General features: G+C 37.9%; 1 long non-coding RNA gene across 2 annotated transcripts; it reads right to left on the reverse strand.

Annotated features, from left to right (window-relative positions):
- Positions 1-6,469: 6,469 nt before the first annotated feature.
- Positions 6,470-18,937, reverse strand: LOC143647860 (uncharacterized). Of its 2 annotated transcripts, none has more exons than XR_013158214.1 (3): positions 18,593-18,937; positions 9,746-10,005; positions 6,470-6,884 (listed from the first exon to the last, which is right to left on the reverse strand). It is a non-coding gene; the product is annotated as an uncharacterized LOC143647860 (long non-coding RNA). The 2 variants fall into 2 exon arrangements; XR_013158215.1 differs by lacking the exon at positions 6,470-6,884 and adding an exon at positions 8,449-8,603.
- Positions 18,938-20,701: the final 1,764 nt, after the last annotated feature.

The raw sequence follows: 20,701 nt of genomic DNA on the forward strand, positions 1-20,701 counted from the left end.
ATCCTTTGAAGTGTTTTCAACAGGAAAGGATGTTGAATCTTGTCAAATGCCTTCTCTGCATCATTTGAGATGATCATGTGATTTTTCTGCTTTGATTTGTTGATATGGTGTATTACATTAATTGATTTTCTTATGTTGAACCATCCTTGCATACCTGGGATGAATCCTACTTGGTCATGATGTATAGTTCTTTTAATGTGTTGCTGGATTCGATTTGCTAGAATTTTGTTGAGGATTTTTGCATCTATATTCATTAGAGAGATTGGTCTGTAGTTTTCTTTTTTTTGTAATATCTTTGCCTGGTTTTGGTATGAGGATGATGTTGGCTTCATAGAATGAATTAGGTAGCTTTCCCTCCACTTCGATTTTTTGAAGAGTTTGAGGAGAGTTGGTACTAATTCTTTCTGGATTGTTTGGTAGAATTCACATGTGAAGCCGTCTGGCCCTGGACTTTTCTTTTTGGGAAGCTTTTGAATGACTGATTCAATTTCTTTACTTGTGATTGGTTTGCTGAGGTCATCTATTTCTTCTTGAGTCAAAGCTGATTGTTCATGCCTTTCTAGGAACTTGTCCATTTCAACTACATTGTTCTATTTATTAGCGTAAAGTTGTTGCCTCCTTTACTACCTCCTTTATTTCTGTGATGTCAGTGGTTATGTCTCCTGTTCCATTTCTGATCTTATTTATTTGCATCCTCTCTCTTCTTCTTTTTGTCAATCTTGCTAAGGGCCCATCAATCTTGTTGATTTTCTCATAGAACCGACTTCTGGTCTTATTGATTTTCTCAATTGTTTTCATGTTCTCAATTTCATTTATTTCTGCTTTAATCTTTGTTATTTCTTTCCTTTTGCTTGCTTTGGGGTTAGTTTGCTGTTCTTTCTCCAGTTCTTCCAAGTGGACAGTTAATTCTCAAATTTTTGCCCTTTCTTCTTTTCTGATATAGGCATTTAGGGCAATAAATTTCCCTCTTAGCACTGCCTTTGCTGCATCCCATAGGTTTTGATATATTGTGTTTTCATTTTCATTCGCCTTGAGATATTTACTAATTTCTCTTGTAATTTCTTCCTTGACCCACTGGTTGTTTAAGAGTGTGTTGTTGAGCCTCCACATATTTGTGAATTTTCTGGCACTCTGCCTATTATTGAGTTCCAACTTCATTCCTTTATGATCTGAGAAAGTGTTGTGTATGATTTCAATCTTTTTAAATTTGTTGAGACTTGCTTTGTGACCCAGCATATGGTCTATCTTTGAGAATGATCCATGAGCACTTGAGAAAAAGATGTATCCTGCTGTTGTGGGGTGTAATACCCTATAAATGTCTGTTAAGTCTAGCTCATTTATTGTAATATTCAAAATCTCAGTTCCTTTATTGATCCTCTGTCTGGATGTTCTGTCCATTGATGAGAGTGGTGAATTGAAGTCACCAACTATTATGGTAGATGTGTCCATTTCCCTTTTCAGTAATTGCGGTGCATTCCTCACGTATTTTGGGGCATTCTGATTCGATGCGTAAATATTTATGATTGTTATGTCTTCTTGTTGAATTGTTCCTTTTATTAGTAGATAGTATCCTTCTTTGTCTCTTTTAACTGTTTTACATTTGAAGTCTAATTTGTTGGATATTAGTATAGCTACTCCTGCTCTTTTCTGGTTGTTATTTGCATGAAATATCTTTTCCCAACCTTTCACTTTCAACCTATGTTTATCTTTGGGTCTAAGATGTGTTTCCTGTAGACAGCATATAGAAGGATCCTGTTTTTTAATCCATTCTGCCAGTCTACGTCTTTTGATTGGGGAATTCAGTCCATTAACATTTAGTGTTATTACTGTTTGGGTAATACTTTCCTCTACCATTTTGCCTTTTGTATTATATATATCATATCTAATTTTCCTTCTTTCTATACTCTTCTCCACACACCTCTCTTCCGTCTTTTCGTATCTGCCTCTAGTGCTCCCTTTAGTATTTCTTGCAGAGCTGGTCTCTTGGTCACAAATTCTCTCAGGGACTTTTTGTCTGAAAATGTTTTAATTTCTCCCTCATTTTTGAAGGACAATTTTGCTGGATATAGGAGTCTTGGTTGGCAGTTTTTCTCTTTTAGTAATTTAAATATATCATCCCACTGTCTTCTAGCTTCCATGGTTTCTGCTGAGAAATCTACACATAGTCTTATTGGGTTTCCCTTGTATGTGATGGATTGTTTTTCTCTTGCTGCTTTCAAGATCCTCTCTTTCTCTTTGACCTCTGACATTCTAACTAGTAAGTGCCTTGGAGAATGCCTATTTGGATCTATTCTCTTTGGGGTGCGCTGCACTTCTTGGATCTGTAATTTTAGGTCTTTCATAAGATTTGGGAAATTTTCAGTGATAATTTCTTCCATTAGTTTTTCTCCCTCTTTTCCCTTCTCTTCTCCTTCTGGGATACCCACAACACGTATATTTGTGCGCTTCATATTATCATTCAATTCCCTGAGCTCCTGCTCAAATTTTTCTATTCTTTTCCCTATAGTTTCTGTTTCTTTTTGGATTTCAGATGTTCCATCCTCCAGTTCACTAATTCTAACCTCTGTTTCTTGAAATCTACCATTGTAGGTTTCCATTGTTTTTTTCATCCCTTCTACTGCATCTTTCATTCCCATAAGTTCTGTGATTTGTTTTTTCAGACTTTCCATTTCTTCTTTTTGTTCATCCCATGCCTTCTTCATGTCCTCCCTCAATTTATTGATTTGGTTTCTGAAGAGGTTTTCCATTTCTGTTCGTATATTCAGAATTAGTTGTCTCAGCTCCTGTATCTCATTTGAGCTATTGGTTTGTTCCTTTAACTGGGCCATATCTTCAATTTTCCTGGTGTGATTTATTATTTTTTGCTGGCGTCTGGGCATTTAATCAGATTTCCCTGAGTGTGGGACCCAGCAGGTTGAAAAACTTTCCTGTGAAGTCTCTTGGCTCTGTTTTTTTTATCCTGCCCAGTAGGTGGCGCTTGTCTGTCTGTGGGTCCCACCAGCAAAAGATGTTGTGGTTCCTTTAACTTTGGAAGACTCTCACTGCTGGGTGTGTGGTGGAGACAGAGAAAAGGTTGTAGGTTGGTTTTAATGACTTCAAATTGTGAAGTCCTGGGATCTGAATTCCTTGAGAGAGGGATTCCACCTGAGTTGTGTTTCACCCCTCCCGCGGGGAAGGTTCAGGTGGTAGAGAGCCCTGAAAGCAGCCTGTGTCTGCGTTCGGGGCAGTTGCAACCTGTGTAATCCCAGCGCTGAGCCCAGAGGCAACCAAGCCTCTGTAGAAACAGCCACAGACTCTGTTTCGCCCCCTTTCCTCTTTTTCACTTAGCCCAATAGGCGACTTCCGCCTTGATCAGTTTCGCCTGAGCTGAGGGCCTATTTTTAGCAGTCAGAAGTTGTTCATTAATGCTACTATTGGTGTTAGGTTGGGCTCAGTCTCTACTACTGTTGGAGACTCTTTCCTTTCTCTCTGGGAAGTTGCCTGTGGGGGAGGGGCGCCAGCCACCACGGCTTGGGGAACTGCTGATCCGAGGCTCCCAGCTGGCCCAGGAAGCTGCGTGTGTGGGAAGGGCGCCAGTCGCCGGCCGCCGCAGCTTGCGGAACCACCGATCCGAGGCTGCCAGCCGGCCCGGGAAGCCGCGTGTGTGGGAGGGGCTCTGGTCGCTGGCCACTGTGGCTTGGGGAACTGCTGATCCGAGGCTCCCAGCCGGCCCGGAAAGCCGCGTGTGGGGGAGGGGCGCCGGCCGCCATGGCTTGGGGAACCGCTGATCCGAAGCTCCCAGCTGGCCCAGGAAGGAGGGAGGGAGGGGCTCCGGCCGCCAGCTGCCATGGCCCGGGAAAGTGCGCGCTGCTCGGGGACCTCACTGCAGCGGAGTCTCTTAGCCGGTCCAGCCGGTCCAGACTGGGGTACACTGTGTGTCTGGTCTCTGTCGTGGCTCCGGGAGCTGTTCTGTACTGTTTCTAGCTATTTAGTAGTTGTTCTGGAGGAGGAACTAAGACGTACGCACCTTACTAAGCCACCATCTTCTCTGGAAACTGGATGTTCTTTTAAAATTTGTATTCATTTTCTTGGAGTCATGAAAATGTGCTAAAATTAATCGTGGTAATGAATATACAACTGTATGTGAGCCATTGGTTGTACACTTTGGATGGATTATTTGGTGCGTGAATATATCTCAATGAAATTGCATTTAAAAAATGGATCCATGGGCTACAGTGAACCATCACAAGAGAGAAAGAGGACCAAAGCAAATGGAGACCTGTGCTCATCAAAGGAGCCAAACTATAGGTGTCTTCCCCTTAAAGTTATAGATAGTTCTAGTGATCAACCAGAGATTTCCTGCTGCCTTTATTCCAGATGACATGTAGTGCCAAGGAGGATTCAGAGACTAACGGTATTGCTTCTTCCTGTCAGAAGGTCGAACTTCAACTAAACAAATGCTCCAGGGCCTCCGATCTGGAGCAACTCATCCAGGGATGGGACAAACACCAAACAGGGGCACTTTCCACCTGCAGCCTAGTTCTTGCCAGCTTGATCAGTTCATCAAGGGAAGGTGCTGCCACTTTTATTATTTTCATAGGGTCAGAAATTGTATGCCAGACAATTGTATGCCAGAAGCAATTTCCCTGTTATTTTTCTGAGAAACATAAAAAGCAAGCTTGCATATATATATATGTATTTTAACAAGCAGGGACCTTAAACAGGAAGTCTGTAGAGAGCATTATATATTTTTCCAACCTGTTACAGATGCAGTCTCGCTCTCGGGAAGCGGCACACAGTCTCCTATTGCTTTCAAATGGGAAATAAAAAGCTCCTTTAAAAATTATGTTTAACACCTTGAAATTGTGTCAGTGTTCATAATGCCGTAAATAAGTAAAGTATCAGAAATTCCAGAGACATAAAGTTTATAATTAATGTACGTCTAAGGAACAAATCCTACCAAACATCCCTTATCAATATCTGTATCCGCAATTTAATGCAAGAATGTTGCAATCCATTATTTAAGCTGTTATATGAAATCCCTGGCCAGTACTTCGACCATGTCTTTCCATTTCACTTTCCAAGTAATTTGGTTCACTATATTTTGGTCTAAATATATTGCACAATATATTTCCCTATTCATTTAATTTTTGCTTTGAAAATCCAACCATTTAAAATGATAGCTAGAACTTATTTATTATTAAATTGCATTTTGTGGGAGTTGTTTGATGACAATAATATTAGTAAAAACACCATTAACATTTATTGATCATTTATTACATGCAATCACTAGACTAAGAAGTTAACCTCTATTATTGCATTTATAATCTTCACAGTAGACCCATAATTTAGGTACAATTTATAATCTCTATTTTACAAATGAAGAAACTACCAATAAGAGAGAATAAGAAATTTAACCAAGATTATAGATGAAGTAGAACCACCAAGGGAATCCTATTCTAACATCCATGTCTGCTTTTGTAACCACTATGTTATATAATATGGGGAGGAGGGATGGAAATTGTAACCCATCTTCTCTACGTCATAATACTGAAAATTCATTTGCCTCATGTATTCTCACAGAGAATAGTTTATATATCCACCAAATTGGGAAGGATTCTATTTAATAATATTTGAATCCAAATATATCTATGTGACTCTGGGCATCTGATGGAAAGTGAACACTTCAGTCAGCCATCTAAGCACCTAGTTTTTCTAATATCAAATACTTACAGACGTTAAAATGCTTAGATGACTGAAGGGAATGTTTGCTCTGTGCTTGGTTGTGTAGGATCCTGGTGTCAGGAGAGACAAATTCCAATACCGTGGTTCCAGAATTGAAGATGATATCCCATAGGACTTCAGCAACCATATTTTCCAATTTTAAACCAGACCACATAAACTGATAAGTATGTGTGCTTATGGGAATAATAGAGTGAGAGATTTGAAACCAGAACTAACTGAGAAAATCAGAAATTTCTGCTAGCCATTCAAGTACCTTTCCCTTGTATAATTCCCTATGTCAATAAAAGGGAGAGGATGATTTCACCATAAAGAAGGAATCATCTTTTTCACACATAAAGTCTTTGAAGGAGTCAGCAAATGCCATCTATGCCTGAATCCTATCTGTTTTCAATGTTCAAATGATACCAAATTAGGAGCCATTCTCTTTCACCAAAATGGAAACAATGATGGAATATTTTGGTCCTGTATTTCCTGGTATTTTTTCATGCAAGGCACACACCCCACTGAAGAAAGTAGCAAGATTTTATTTAGCAGCAACATTAGTAGAGAGTAACTATGGAAAGAAGGATAGCCTTGGTTATTTCACATCTGTTCTACCCAACTAAGCTTGACTTGGTTTGGAAAGAATAAGCTATTATTCACTATCAGCTTATCAATATGGTAGATAAAGAGGTTTTGTTAGTAGTAGTGATAAGTTTGTAATAACTTTATAATATTTGTACTAAATTTATAACATTTGTACAGTTCTTTTTTTTTATCATCAGCACATGTTTTTAAGAAAATCAGTTGTTATGGATGAAGGGCCTATCATTTAGGCAGGTGAACACCATGTTGTAATTTATTCATATCCTATATTGTCTTCAGTGAGCAAATCTGACTCTTGCTTTCATCTACCATTATCCACTTGACATGAACATCATGTCTTAATGAACTCAGCAAAGGAAAACTTGCCTTTTAACACCCTCTGAGAAAAAAACCAGAAATAATCAAACTATCTTATCATGGATACTCCAGATGCCCAGATATGGGATTAAAAAGAGGATCCAAAACAATTTCCCAATTCCAACCATGGCTTGTGACGTCTTCATTGCTGTGCATATCAGGATGGAAAAAGTTCTAAAATTCATTAGGGTTGGATCAGGTTACGATCCCAATAGCATCTATGAAATAAAGAGAGAAGAGAGAGGTGAGAAAGGACAGGAGGATGACCCTGAATGATTTCATAAAACAAAGTGAACAGAAAGAATATGTTGTACTCTGTTCTGTGGTTTTTGCTTCTTGTCAAATGGGCTGTTAACTTTCAAAAGCTCTGAACTGCAAAACAATTCAATCTGTAACTTCTCCTTTCGCTCTTCCATCTTTTCTCCCCCACTTTGAGGTTTTTCTCATCGAAAGTTCAGCGAAATGGATGATTAAATGTAAAGAAATCTATATTTCTTCAATCTTTAGGTTGAAATTTTCATCAAACTAAAGCCAGGAAATTCATGGTAAAAGTACCTATGATAAATCTGTACTCTCACCCTTTCCATGGCCTGTGATCATGAAACTTCTTTTAGGTAAAAGACTTCAGATTTTTTCCCTTCAAACATCACCTCATTGTAAGATGATAATGCTTACTTTCATAAACCAGCGGGGATTTATCTGAGCTTATGGAGAAAATCAGTGACAGGAAACCCTTAATCAACATAAGAAGGAAGGACAAACATCTTTACTCTGTAGATAAATATCAATGGAACAAGATCATAGTTGGTATTGGCTACACTTTCTCTCTAAAAATAAAGTTCCCAGCTAACCAACATTTTGAATATCAATTAAAGGAAACTTCCATTTAACATTATTCTCTTGGTTGCTGTCTGGATGAAGTAGAACAGAAACAGTAATGGAAGAAATGGAGAATTTCAAGATCAGACAGCTTAGGGTCATCATGGGAATCGTTTCTCCAAGGCCACTTGTAAAATTTAGTTTTAATTATAGTTACCAGAGCTAATCAAATTTGCCTACCACTCGATAATCCAAATGAAAGATCTAGATTGGTGGCATTTATGGTCATAGATTGAAGTTGATCATGCAAGTCTTTCCCTCAGAGGCTAGTTATTTTCTTCCAAGGCCAGAATTCAATGGTTTTAAGCATATAAAAACATCTTTCCAGCATTCATTAACTCAAATAGACAACGTGCTTTGGTCAGGAAATACAGAAATGAATGAGTTACTGTCCCTGATTTTAAGGAGCTCACAGGCAAACAATGTTGCAATCTCCTCACATCATCCTTTAGTGTAGACACTTAAATATTTTGCATCTCAACCACACAGTGTAATACAGAGCAACTATGCATATTTTCTTAGATTACTGATCAAGTAAATATTCCAAAGAAACATTAGACACTGAATTTTCTCATGACAGATCACATTGAAACTTTTTCCAACTAATACTTATTCCATTTATGTTAAGGCAACCAATCATTTCCATTTTGCTGTTTTAGAAAACCAGTATCTGGGTGTGTTTCAATTCCCTGAACCTGCCATGAGGTTCCAGACCTCTGTGTCTTTGCCCTTCCAATTTCCACAGTGTTAAAATACCCCACCCCAGTCTTCACTGCCCTGATTGTCAAATGGCTACTCATTCACTGAGGTTAAGTTCAAAGATAACCTTTTTATGGAGCCTTGACACAAGTCCTAACCAGAATTAATCCTCTACACAGCCATGCAAAGTGGTTTACCCCTCTTTCCAGTGTTATTTCATTCGTCCATTTGTCATGCATCTGTGTTTCTCATTAGAAGGCAAGCCGCAAGAAGGCAGGGATCATGTTTTATTTATTCATCTATACCTTGAAAAATAGCATACAAGGTGCCTTTGAACCTCATTTTTAGTTCAGGTAAACCTGGAGAAAAAAAAGAGTGATAGATAGTAACTTTATTCGAGAAGAGTGGCCTTGTTGTTTGTTTATCTTGTTTCACTAATAAAATGGTAAGCTCCTGGAGGGCAAGAGTGGTGTCATGGTCAAGTTCATGTGTCAGCTTGGCCAGGAATTGGTTCCTGTTTGTCTGGTTGGGCAAATGCTGGCCTGTCTTTTGCTATGAAGACATTTCATAGAATTAAATCATGATCATGTCGGCTACATCCACAGCTGATTCCATTTGTAATCAACCAAGGGGAGTGTCTTCTTTAATGAGTGACATTTAATCTAATAACTGGAAGCCTTTTAAGGAGGATTCAGAAGAGACAGGCTCTCTTTCCGTTTTGGCCAGCAAGCCTCTCCTGTGGAGTTCCTCCAGACCCTCCAGAATCATCAGCTTCACAGCCTGCCCAACAGATTTTGGCCTCTACGTTCCCACAGTTACATGAGACACTTTTGTAAATAAATTTATATTTACAAATATTTCCTGTTGATTCTGTTTCTCTAGAGAACTCTAACTAATGCAAGTGGCTTTGTCTATACTGCAACCTTCTTGTATTTTATCACAGTGCAAACTTCTTACTGAGTTATTCAAGTAAATGGAAAGGGAAGTTATTAGCCTGAGATTGACAATTAACTTTAGAAAGAAGAATGGACTTCTGTAATCAGGGGTTTCACTTGGCCCTTCTGCCTCTTGGTCTCCTTACTTTTTTGACATAATTATAATCACTTCCAGATGTTATGTTGTTAGGAACTTCCTTCCTAATTATCTTATCTTTTTTCTTCCTTTTTTTTTTAAAAAAAACCTCACTCTTATAACCGCTTTCATTTTTATTCTGAAATTTTGGAAGCAATCAAATGAGTAAGTCTTAAACTGAACTTGCTTAAGATTTCAAAGTGGTTGTAATTATTCAGAGATACTGAAGTTTTCTGCAGGGCCCTGTATCAATCTGATTTTTGGAAATGCAGCCAAGTCTCAATGATCCTGAGTAGGGATTGATGAGTTTTGAGAGAGAATTTCAGGGAGCAGTTTCTTTGGTATTAGGGAATAGCTAAAAATGAGAATATTCATGCTGGCAAGTGTAGAAAGAGGGCGGGCCATGGTGGCTCAGCAGCAGAATTCTCACCTGTTGCACCAGAGACGCGGGTTCAGTTTCTGGTGTAGAAAGAGAGTGCAACATTGTTTCAGGTAAAGAGGGACAAAGAGTGTGGGGCCAAAAGCTCTCCCCCAGTTCAATCTTGGCCTAGCTGTGTGATTCCAGTTGAGGCTCTCTCAGTCCTCTGCACTCTGTTTCTTCTTTTGTAAAATGAAGCAGGGTCGGTGGCGATCTTGATTATGTTTATCTCAACATAATCTATGATCCTGTGACTCTAATCCAAAGAACGCCTGAAAATAAGTAGAAGAGATTAATGGAGATAGATTGGATATATTTTTGGGAGAAAGAGTAGCCCAGAAGAATGAAAGAGAGGACCAAGAAAGAAATACAAGGATGCAGCGAAAGGAAGTTAAGGAGGAAATTCTCTCAATATTGCTTTACTTAATTTTACTGGAAAAATAAAAAGAACTAACTCACTACAGAGTGCTTCAGTAAAAGGAATCTTTGCTTATTTCATTTTGTTTTCACCAGCCTGAAGAATCAGTTCTATGGTCGAATAGTCCATGATTTATTGACATGTATGATGCAGCGATGCAAAATCTATAACGAATGGGGTTTTAAGCGGTTATTGTAAATACACCACCATTTCTCATGCTCCTTTTATGCATAAAACTCAAAAGAGATAGTACAGTTCAGTATTTATCAAAGAATGACTGGTTTTACATAAATGAGCATTCTACATTATTAAAGTTTGCCCTTTTAAAGACCAAAACCTTTTTTAAAGTAATCATGAAATTCTTTGTAAAACAAAGTGCACATCTTTGTTTCCAAAAATGGATGCTAGCCAACATAATTCAAAGTGTTATTGTAGATTCAATCTTATTCTTATGAGGGTAACCATTACTCATACTATATAACAACTATGCCCTCTGGATTTATTAGGAAATGATAATGAAATTGTCAGAATTATGCATTAAATTATATATATTTTGGATTGCATTATCTATTTTGTCTTCTTTGAGAAGCATTTGTTTTTCATGTTTCTTGGGTCCTTAGTTTTATTCCAGATGTTAACGTTACAAAATAAATACTTTCACAGGAAGATGAGGTTAACAGAACCTATTCAGTGGCATTGAGAATGTCTCTCTCTGTGCTGAGGATATTATATACACTTAGCGAGTACTAACTGGAGGCTCATAGAAGATAAAAGGGAAACTATTTCCAATAAAAGTTCTGCCTCCAAAGCAATGGGAGGTGCATTTCCAGTATGTTAGACCAGTAGGAAGAACTTCTAAAAGAGGCAGATCATTTTTCCTATCCTACTTTGAAAAATGCAAAATTCAGGTTATCTCAGAACATCCTACCTTCAGAAAGTAATTGTGAAGGGGCATGTCTCCCACACAGAAAGAGTCATGGAAAAGATTGCAAGACAGAATTAAAGCCATTGAAAAACAAGTGAAAAAACTTTCTAATGCCAAAGGTAATAAGGAAATTACGTTTTACTAAAACTCCATGTTCTGTCTCACTTAATGGAATATACTACAGTTTGTAATAGAAAATGTGATTATTACTCAAGAAGCAACATAGAGTAATGGTTAATGAATTATAGAGCAATGGGCTCCAGTGTGAGTTTAATTCTTCATTCTCTCATTTATCAGTGTAGAGCTTTAGGCAAGTTCTTTAGTACTTCCATTTCCTTATTTGCAAAACCGGGTTCATAATAACATGTAATATGATTGGTTATGAGGATTAAATGAGTTAAAATGCTTAATGCATTTTGAATAGTAATTGCAATGTAATAAGCAATTGATAAGAATTTATTATTAGTTGCTACCTATTGTAGTATTTGCAAAAGACATATCAAAGGGTATGGGGGAAATGATTTATTTGATTTTTTCAATAAATATTTATTATGCATCTACTAAGTGCCAGACACTGTTAGTGAGGGTTAATTACTGGAAAACGTTATCTAGAAAAATTATGGACTCATGCTTGAGAAATCTTTGGCAGAAGCTGTTGAAATGGAAAATATCTGGTCCTTCCAGAAGAACAGATTTTATTTTAATTTTGTTTTCATCTTTTAGGGTAAAAAGCATGAGCTGTACAATTGTACATTAAGAGAGATTCCTTATTCACTGTTTCGGTAGGGGACCAATTAAACTGTAGTGCCCTTTGAAATACTGTGCTAACAAACCTAATATGACCTGGTGCAAGCTCAGTGGAACACTCTGTTTATATCTTCCAAATGGAGTTCATACAAATGAGTTGGCAGGAAAGGAAGAATATTTCAGCTTTTATTCTGCATTTTGAGCAAATGCTTGCTAATGACAATGGATCATACTGCTGTTTTGTGCATTTTCCATCTAACACATTGCAAGTCACTCAGTAACCATTTATATGACAGGTAAGTTCTAGGCACTGAGTCCATTTAATGCTTTTCTCACCCTGTTTCAAGCAAAAGGGGGACCCAGATTCTCTGTTCATTAGGTTGAACACTGAACTCATGGCTTATCAGAAGGCTTCCCTGCCCCATAAACTGTGATATGCATGCGTGTGTGTGTGTGTGTGTGTGTGTGTGTGTGTGTGTGTGCGTTTCTATGTTTGGGATGAGTAAGTGGAGAATAATAGAGAAAAATACAATGAAATAATGAATCATATGTAAGGTTATTGTACTTGTATTAGGGGGATATTAAAATCTACATGGTAAGTCACTGAAATGTGGGACTAGTTACAAATTAATACCAACAGTTTATTGTTCTTGACTTTTGTTGATTGGAATTATTTGAAGTTGTGCTCTGGTGCTTACGCACTTGTTAATAGTCCAGTTTCCATAGAAGGCAAGCAGCAAGCAAATAACCTGGCTCCCTGATGAGTGTTGGGTATTTTCCTAGCTACATCTGTTTTCCCAGAGACATTCAATATGCTCAAACAGAGGAAGGACAGGCTGAGGTTAAACTGAGCAAGACCAAAATGAACAAAACATGGAAAAACAAAGGAAAAGGAAAAGGGGAGAGTAAAAAAATTGGTTAGTGAAAATACCACAGAATTTCCTATTTAATGGTGAAAGACTGAAGTTTTCCCTCTAAGATCAGAAACAAGACAAGAATTTCTTCTGTTGCCACTTTTATTCAATATTATTAGAAGTGCAAGCTAGATGAACTAGGTAAGAGAAAGATATAAAAGTCATGCAAATTTAAAAGGAAGAAGTAAAACAGGAACTATGCACAGATGACTTGATCTTATATATAGAAACTCCTAAAATCCACAGAACAACTAATAGAGCTAATAAATAAATAGAGAAAAGTTGCAAGATATGAGATTAACACACAAACATCAGTTGTACTTGTATATACCAGCAATGGATAACCTAAAAGGAAATTAAGAAAACCATTTCATTTACAACATCAAAAATAATAAAATAGTTAAGAATATCCAAAGAGGAACAAGACTTGTAAACTGAAAACTAAAAAATATTTCTGAAAGAAATTTAAAAGAGACCTAAATAATAGAACCACAACCCATGTTCATAGATGGAAAGATTTAATATTAAGATGGAAATTTTCTCCAAAGCAACTGAGAGATTAAATGCAATCCCTATCAAACCTCAATGGCCTCTTTTTCAGATATGGAATAGCTGATTCTAAACTTCATGTGCAAGTGCAATGGACCCAGGAGAGCCAAATTAATCTTAAAATAAACAAAATTTGATGATACATTTCCCAGTTTAAAAACTTTCTACAAAGCTACAATAATCAAAACAGTGTTGTACTGTACAAGGATACATATATATGCACAAATATATATGACTGAAACTTCAGAATTAAATTTATACATCTGTTGTCAACTGATTTTGACAAGACTGCCAACATCATTCAATGGAGAAAGAATATTCTCCAACAAGTGTTACTTGTAAGGCTGGATATGCATATGCAAAAGACTGAAATTGGATCATTATCTCACATTATCTACAAAAATCAACTCCAAATGGACCAAATGCCTAAATACATGTGCTAAAACTATAAAGCTTTTAGAATAAAACATAGGGATAAATCTGCATGGTCTCGGATTTGGCAATAGCTTTGTAGATACAACACCAAAAGTAAAACCAACCAAAGAAAAAAAAAGATGAATTGGAGTTGATTAAAACTAAAAACTTCATGCATCAAAGACATTATCAAAAGGGTAAAATGACAACTCACAGTTGGGGAAGAAATATTTGGAAACCATATATCTGATAAGGGTCTATTATCCAAAATATACAAAGCAATTCAACATAAAAAGACAAGTAACCCAGTTAAGAATGAGCAAGCAACTTGAATAGGCATTTCTTCAAAGAAGATATAAAATGGCCAGCAAGAACATGAAAGGACACATCATTAATTATCAGAGAAATGCAAATCAAAACCGTGAAAAAATATTTCACACCCACTAGGGTGGCTATAATAACTTAAAAAAAAAAACAGAAAATAACAATTGTTGGAGAGGAGATGGAGAGTTGAAACCTTCATATATTGCTGGTGGGAACATAAGATGGCACAGTTGCTATGGAACACATTTTAGTGTTCCTCAACAACTTAAGCCTAGAATTGCCATATAACACAGCAATTCCACTCCTAGTTATATATTGCAAAGAAAAATGAAAACAGGTGTTCAAACAAACACTTGTATATAAATGTTCAAAGCAGCAATTTTCATAATAACAAATTAGAAACAATCCAAATGTCCACCAATTGATTAATGGAGAAATGAATTGTGGTATGCACATATAATGGAATATTCAACCATAAAATAATATTTAATAATATTCAGTCAGGAAAAGTAATGAAGTTCTGATATACACATGAATGAACCTCAAAAACATTATTATGCTAAATGAAAAAACCAGACACAAAAAGGCTTATATTGTATGATTGCATTTATATGAAATTTCTAGATATATGGCTATAATGATAGAAAGCAGATTAGTGGTTGTCAGAGACTGGGAAAGAGGGAATGAGGAGTGACTATTTAATGGGTATAGAGATTCTTTTTGGGGTGATGAAGAAGTTTTGGAACTAGTTAGTGGTGATTGTTGTGTATCATAAACACCTCTGGATCGTACACTTTAAACATGGTGTTAATCATTTTAAAGGCAGACCTTTCAGGGAATATGGCAGAGTAGGAAACTCAGGACTCACTCCTTCAAACATCTAGTAGACAGGCAGGAACTGTCTGAAACAACAGTTCTGGGGATCTGGAGCCAGAGGATCACTGTACAGTACCCAGAGAAGAGCAGAAAGAAGAGGCTGAGGTGGTGGAGATTTAAAGCACAGTGCCTTTTTAGGGCTATGAGGAACAATTTGCTGCAAGGTGCCATCTGCTTCAAAGGCCAGGAAAATGCAGCTTTGGGAAGTTGTCATCGTTGGCATTTTTCCTGACCCTCTCCCCAGGGTTTCTTGGAGCTGGTCTGCACCCCCTATGTTGGTCCCTGCCCCTATTTTGACTGGGAAATACTAACTTGGGAAAGCCCTCTCTGGGGTGACCCTCCTCCCAGAATATGCAGCTAGAGGCAATGAAAGGAGTGTTATGAAGAATCTATATGTCAAAACAAAAACAAACTAAGAGATCAAGATTACTGGAGAAGGAAAAGAAAAAAGGAAGCTGTCTCTGAGGATGAAACAATTGCAGAAATAGTGCAATCTTAAAAATTGTACCACATAACCAGTGCACAAATCAGATGAAGAAGAGGGGAAATAATTTGATCAGTTAAAGATGGGCAATTCTAATGTTCTAGAATAAGTTGAACCAAGTATCAAAGAAGAGCCTTAGTACAAAGTCAATCAACAATAAAACCCTAGCAAGAGACAGAAACCCACATTCAGAGTAAACTCATCAAGATAATCAGATGACCAAAAGCAGCAAATAATTATAAGTCTTACTAAAAAAACCCCGAAAGATATGGCCTGTCCAAAGGAACAAATTAAAACTTTAGAGGAGACACAAGTTTTGGAACAACCAATAAAAGATGTCCAAACAAATCTCCTTAATCAATTCAAAGGAATGAAGGAAAATGACTAAAGATATAAAGAATATTAAGCAAGCACTGGGTAAGCATAAAAAATAAAGAGATCAAAAATACACCAGAGGCATAAAACAGCAGATTTGTACAGGCAGAAGGAAGAATCAGTGAATCTGAAGACAGGACAAACAAAATCTTACAAACAGTAGAACAGATAAGGAAAAGAATGGAAAAAATTGACAAGACTATCAGGGATTTGAATGAAAGCATGGAACACAAAAACATATGAATAAGAGGTGTCCCAGAAGGAGAAAAGAATGAAAAAGGGTCAGAAAAAATAATTGAGGAGACAATGGCTCAAAATTTCCCAGCTCTTACGAATGACATAAATATATATGCCCAATAAGCATACATACTCCAAACAAAATAAAGTCTAGTCGGCCTACTGAAAGACACAAACTAATTAGAATGGCAAAGGCCAAAGCTAAAGAGAGGATCTTGGGAGCAGCATGAAAAATGTAATTTATCACATACAGGAAAGCACAATAAGAATAAGTTCAATTTCTCATCAGAAACCATGGAGGTGAGAAAGCAGTGGTAAGATATATTTAAGATAGTGAAAGAGGAAAACTATAGCCAAGAATTCTTTATACTGTCCTTCAAAAATGAGAGAGGTGTGAAAATATTCACAAATAAACAGAAACAGAGAGAATTTGGCAGCAAGAGACCTACCTTACAAAAAGTACTAAAGGGAGTTCTACAGGCTGAAAGGAAAAGACAGCGGAGAGCCACTTGGAGGACAGTGTTGCAATGAACATTATCAGTAAGTGTGACTACAAGGGTAAAAAGAAAGACAAAAACTAGATATATAAAAACTACAGGATAAAATGGTTGAAGAAAGTACTGCCTTTACAATACTAACATTGAATGTTAATGGATTATACTCCCCAATCAAAAGACACAGTTTGGAAGAATGGATGAAAAAGTGTGATCTGTGACTCAAAATCACAAATAAGTTGAACATGGAAAGTTGGAAAAGTATATTCCATGAAAACAGTAAGCAAAAAAAAGTGGAGTAGCTATACTAAATTGAACAAAATAGCCTTTAAATACAAAGCTGTTTTGAGAATGAAAGAAGGATGCATACATAAAAGAGGCATTTGTGAAGGAGGAGGCAGGCCAAGATGGTGGCGTAGGAAGGTGTGGAAATTATTTAGTCCTCTAAAGAAGCTAGTAAATACCCAGGAACTATCTGGAACAACTGTTTGGGGGAACATATGCAACTGAACACACATAATATACCAGTCTGGACTGGGTGGAATTGCTGAGATCACAGCCCAGAATCATAAGTAAAGTTCCCAAACTGTGGAGGTTGTCACCCTTTCCCTACTGGCATGGTAGGCTCTGTAGGAGAAAATTCTCCGTGGAGGAAAAAAAAAGCAGTTTCTACTAGGCATAAGGGAAAGTAACTCAACCAAGCTCGAATTGTGGTTTTAATAAATAAATTTGACAGCTGTATACAAGCTCCAAGCACAGATAATTCCAGAGAAAGAAAGAAAGTAACCCTGAGGTCTCTCCTGGCAGAGAGGAGACGGGGCTGATGAAGGGGAAATAAAGGGAGGCTTTTGAAGTCATCTGAGCTCAGAATATTGGGAAAGGAGCACATAGAGCTGGGTTATGACTCCAGATCTAGGCTGGTCAAACTTCTCCCCTTGAAATGTCTTTCTTAAGATATCTTTCTTATTTTTGTATCTAGCTTTCCTTGGCTTTTCTTGGCCAAGATTGAATTCTTCGAAGAATAGTTCTGTGACAGAGTAGGGGCTTGAATGCCCTTGGAAAAGCGATATTCTCCTAGACGAAGAAAATTACTTTCCCGGGCAATGAAAAATGCGGGGGTGGGGTGGGGGAGAGACTGGGAGAGCAAGGATACAGTCACTGGCCTTCAACCCTGCCCTCCTCAATATGCTCTTGGCCACTCCCTGCTTAGGAACTTCACAAGGTGGGTTGGTTGTCATCTGAGTAGAAAAATGGGGATGGAGAGAGTGGGCAGGAATTGAGAGGCACAATCTTTGTTTCAGGAAGGAGAATCCAGGATGTCACCAAAAGCAAACTTTCCTTGCAGACTTCTGTACTCACTCAGAGCACTGCTAAATGTGTGTCGTGTTAGTGCAGGTGTCAGGTGCCATACAGGCTGACTTGTGGGACACAATGAATGGACATCGCATAGAATGTCACATAGAATGATATTCTACGAATTATGCAAACTGCCTTTGAGCTGAATTATTGAAGTTTCTGATTTTGGACATGCCAACGTGTACACCTTCATTTTTTCATGATCAGTTTCAGTTTTCTATCTTGTTTCCATATCTAACAATGGATTCAAAGTAATTCAGAACATAATCTTTGATAAGTGTCAAAGTTACCAAACAAATTTAAAGAAACTAGATAGTTTCGTGGTTGGAGAGCTCACCATAAAAGTTTGAACATCTTAATCAAGTGGATTTGTTTTCTATTAAGTTACCTGCTTTGGAAACCTTAGTCCATGTTACAACCCATACCCCTCCCCCAAACAGCTGTGTCTGCCAAGTGTTTGGCTGCCTTTCCAACCCTAACAGCAGCTGCAGCAAGAACAGTTTAGCCTTTTGTATCTCTCTGACTTACCAAATAGTTTATGTGGAACTTCAATTGCTTCGATCATTTTCACCTTAAAGCAAGATTTTGGTGGAGCTAATCACACATCATATTAAAAACAGTCCATTATTTTCATTCCTGTTTAAAACACCAACCCATAAAAATACACATCTTACATCATAACCCATGATACACACACTCATACATTCTGGGCATAACAAATAAAAGTTTCACAAAGCCACACTTACTTCAAGCCAAGGTTTCTCAATCTCAGCATTCTTGACTTTGGAGGCTGGATGATTCCCTGTGGGGATGGGGATGGGGTGGGGCTGTCCCGAACAATGTAGGATGTTTAGCAGCATCCCTGGCCTCTGCTCACAAGGTGCCAGACTTCCACCCCCCCACCACTTTGTGACAATCAAAAATGTCTCCAGACATTGTGAAGTTGCCCCTGGGGGCAAAATTGCCTTGACTGAGAACCATTGTTCTGGTATTTGTGTGGCACATTCTATTTTCTATTCTGTTATGTTTCTTTCTTTTTTTTTTTTTTTTAAGGTTGCTTGTGACCTACTAAATTGTCTTCATGACCTATCAATAAGTCGCAACCAACCTAGACAATCAGGGCCTTAATGCACAGCAACAATGACCGATAGTAATCAGAACCAGCTGTACGTCTGGCAAAAAGACTTATGAGACAAGGAAAGGGTGTTGCACTAACGGAACTTGAATTCATTATCAGCAGGATATGGGTTTGAGTCCCAACTGCCGCTCACTAACTGTCTAACTTTGGTCAAGTCTTGGAAAGTTATATTTTTCTCAAGTTGTGGAATTGAATAAAAATAATAGCTTCCTGATTTTCTTATGTGGTGCGTATGAAAGTTAAATAAGGTAATGTAAATGAAGGGGCTTGGTGAAGGGTTTTCTGAGAGCTGTTGCGGTTAGTGTTTTACAGGGCATTAACCTAAGCAGAATAAATGATTTTTTTTTTTTAACATGGGCAGGCACCGGGAATCGAACCCTGGTCCTCTGGCATGTCAGGGGAGCATTGTTGTCTGCTGAGCCACCGCGGCCCGCCCTAAAGGATTTTTTTAAAAGATAAATTATAATCCTGTGTCACATACACACAACAATAAAGCAAGAGAGGGGTGAGGGCACTAAGGCCGTGGGTGCCTCGGAAAGGCCTTCTGGAGGGGAAACACGGCATTAGCCTGAAACCTTCTTCACTCAAATTCTGACAGTGCCGAGGATATTGCAGATTCTAACAGTTCTCAAATTTCCTGAGAAGTTTCAGATGCAGCCAGTGCCACAGAGCACCCACCAAAGAAGAGTTGGCAGACAATGGCTCATTTTTGGTTTGCTTCTTTTTTGGTGTGTTGTCTCCATGGATCATTCTCTATTTCCGTCCTTCTGCTGCCTGCGGAGGATGCAGGTGGATTTCATTTTCCCTCTGCCCCTCTGTAACAACATTTGGATTCTATTCCTGGAACTAATCTGATTTTTACTTGGTTTCTGCTGCTTTCTTTCCTGATCTTCTGGGTAAACTACGGATAATGATTTCCTGGGTCATAGCTCATATTTCCACCAAAGCACAAATGAATTAATTTAGACTCCCCCAAGCCTTCCAGCAAGAGATGTGGTAAGGAGAGAACAGTGCTGGAAATTTCTCATTCTATTGGTATCAATCTTAGATTTTATGAGAAAGTGCTCTTCTCAATCTTAAGAAGGTTGAAAAAGATGTAGAAGTAAACTCTCAGATCAACATGTTTCGGTGATTTGAGATATTTTGTCTCATCTTCTTTTCAACAATCAAACTATATCATGCTTGTCACAAATACCGTTATCTAAATGAAGAATTGATGTCCCCAGAGAAAATTCAGGTGTTTGTACTTTCTTCCTGATGCCACCACAAGCATGTTCACTCTTTATGCTTGAATTGAAATTTCACTCAATAATAATGCTTTTCAAATATGTGGGGGGTGGGGCAGGGAGCTGTGGTGAAAATGGTGTGATATTTTGAAAACATTTTCTTTCTACTTTTGTAAGAATTCCCCCAGCCACATGCCTGCTTAAACAGAGTAAGGGAGGTTGCATGGAGAATTCTGATCTGGTTCTTATCTGAACCACCTCAATTTTCTCTCTTTTCTTTTTTCTCTTCTCCATCCCCTCCTATCCCTTATTCTACAACACCAGCCATAGAAACCATAGAAACTAAACCAGATAGTACAACCCTTATTCCATCTGCCAAGGAGAAAGCTTTGGGCAAAAATGCTTCTGATATTTTGGGGTGAAGACTTCTGGAGCTCAGAACCTTCTCAGAATACTGATGAATCCCTCTCGAGATGCAACTACCCATCTGC

Source organism: Tamandua tetradactyla, chromosome 10 (assembly GCF_023851605.1).
Source record: "Tamandua tetradactyla isolate mTamTet1 chromosome 10, mTamTet1.pri, whole genome shotgun sequence".
Lineage (NCBI taxonomy): Eukaryota > Metazoa > Chordata > Mammalia > Pilosa > Myrmecophagidae > Tamandua > Tamandua tetradactyla.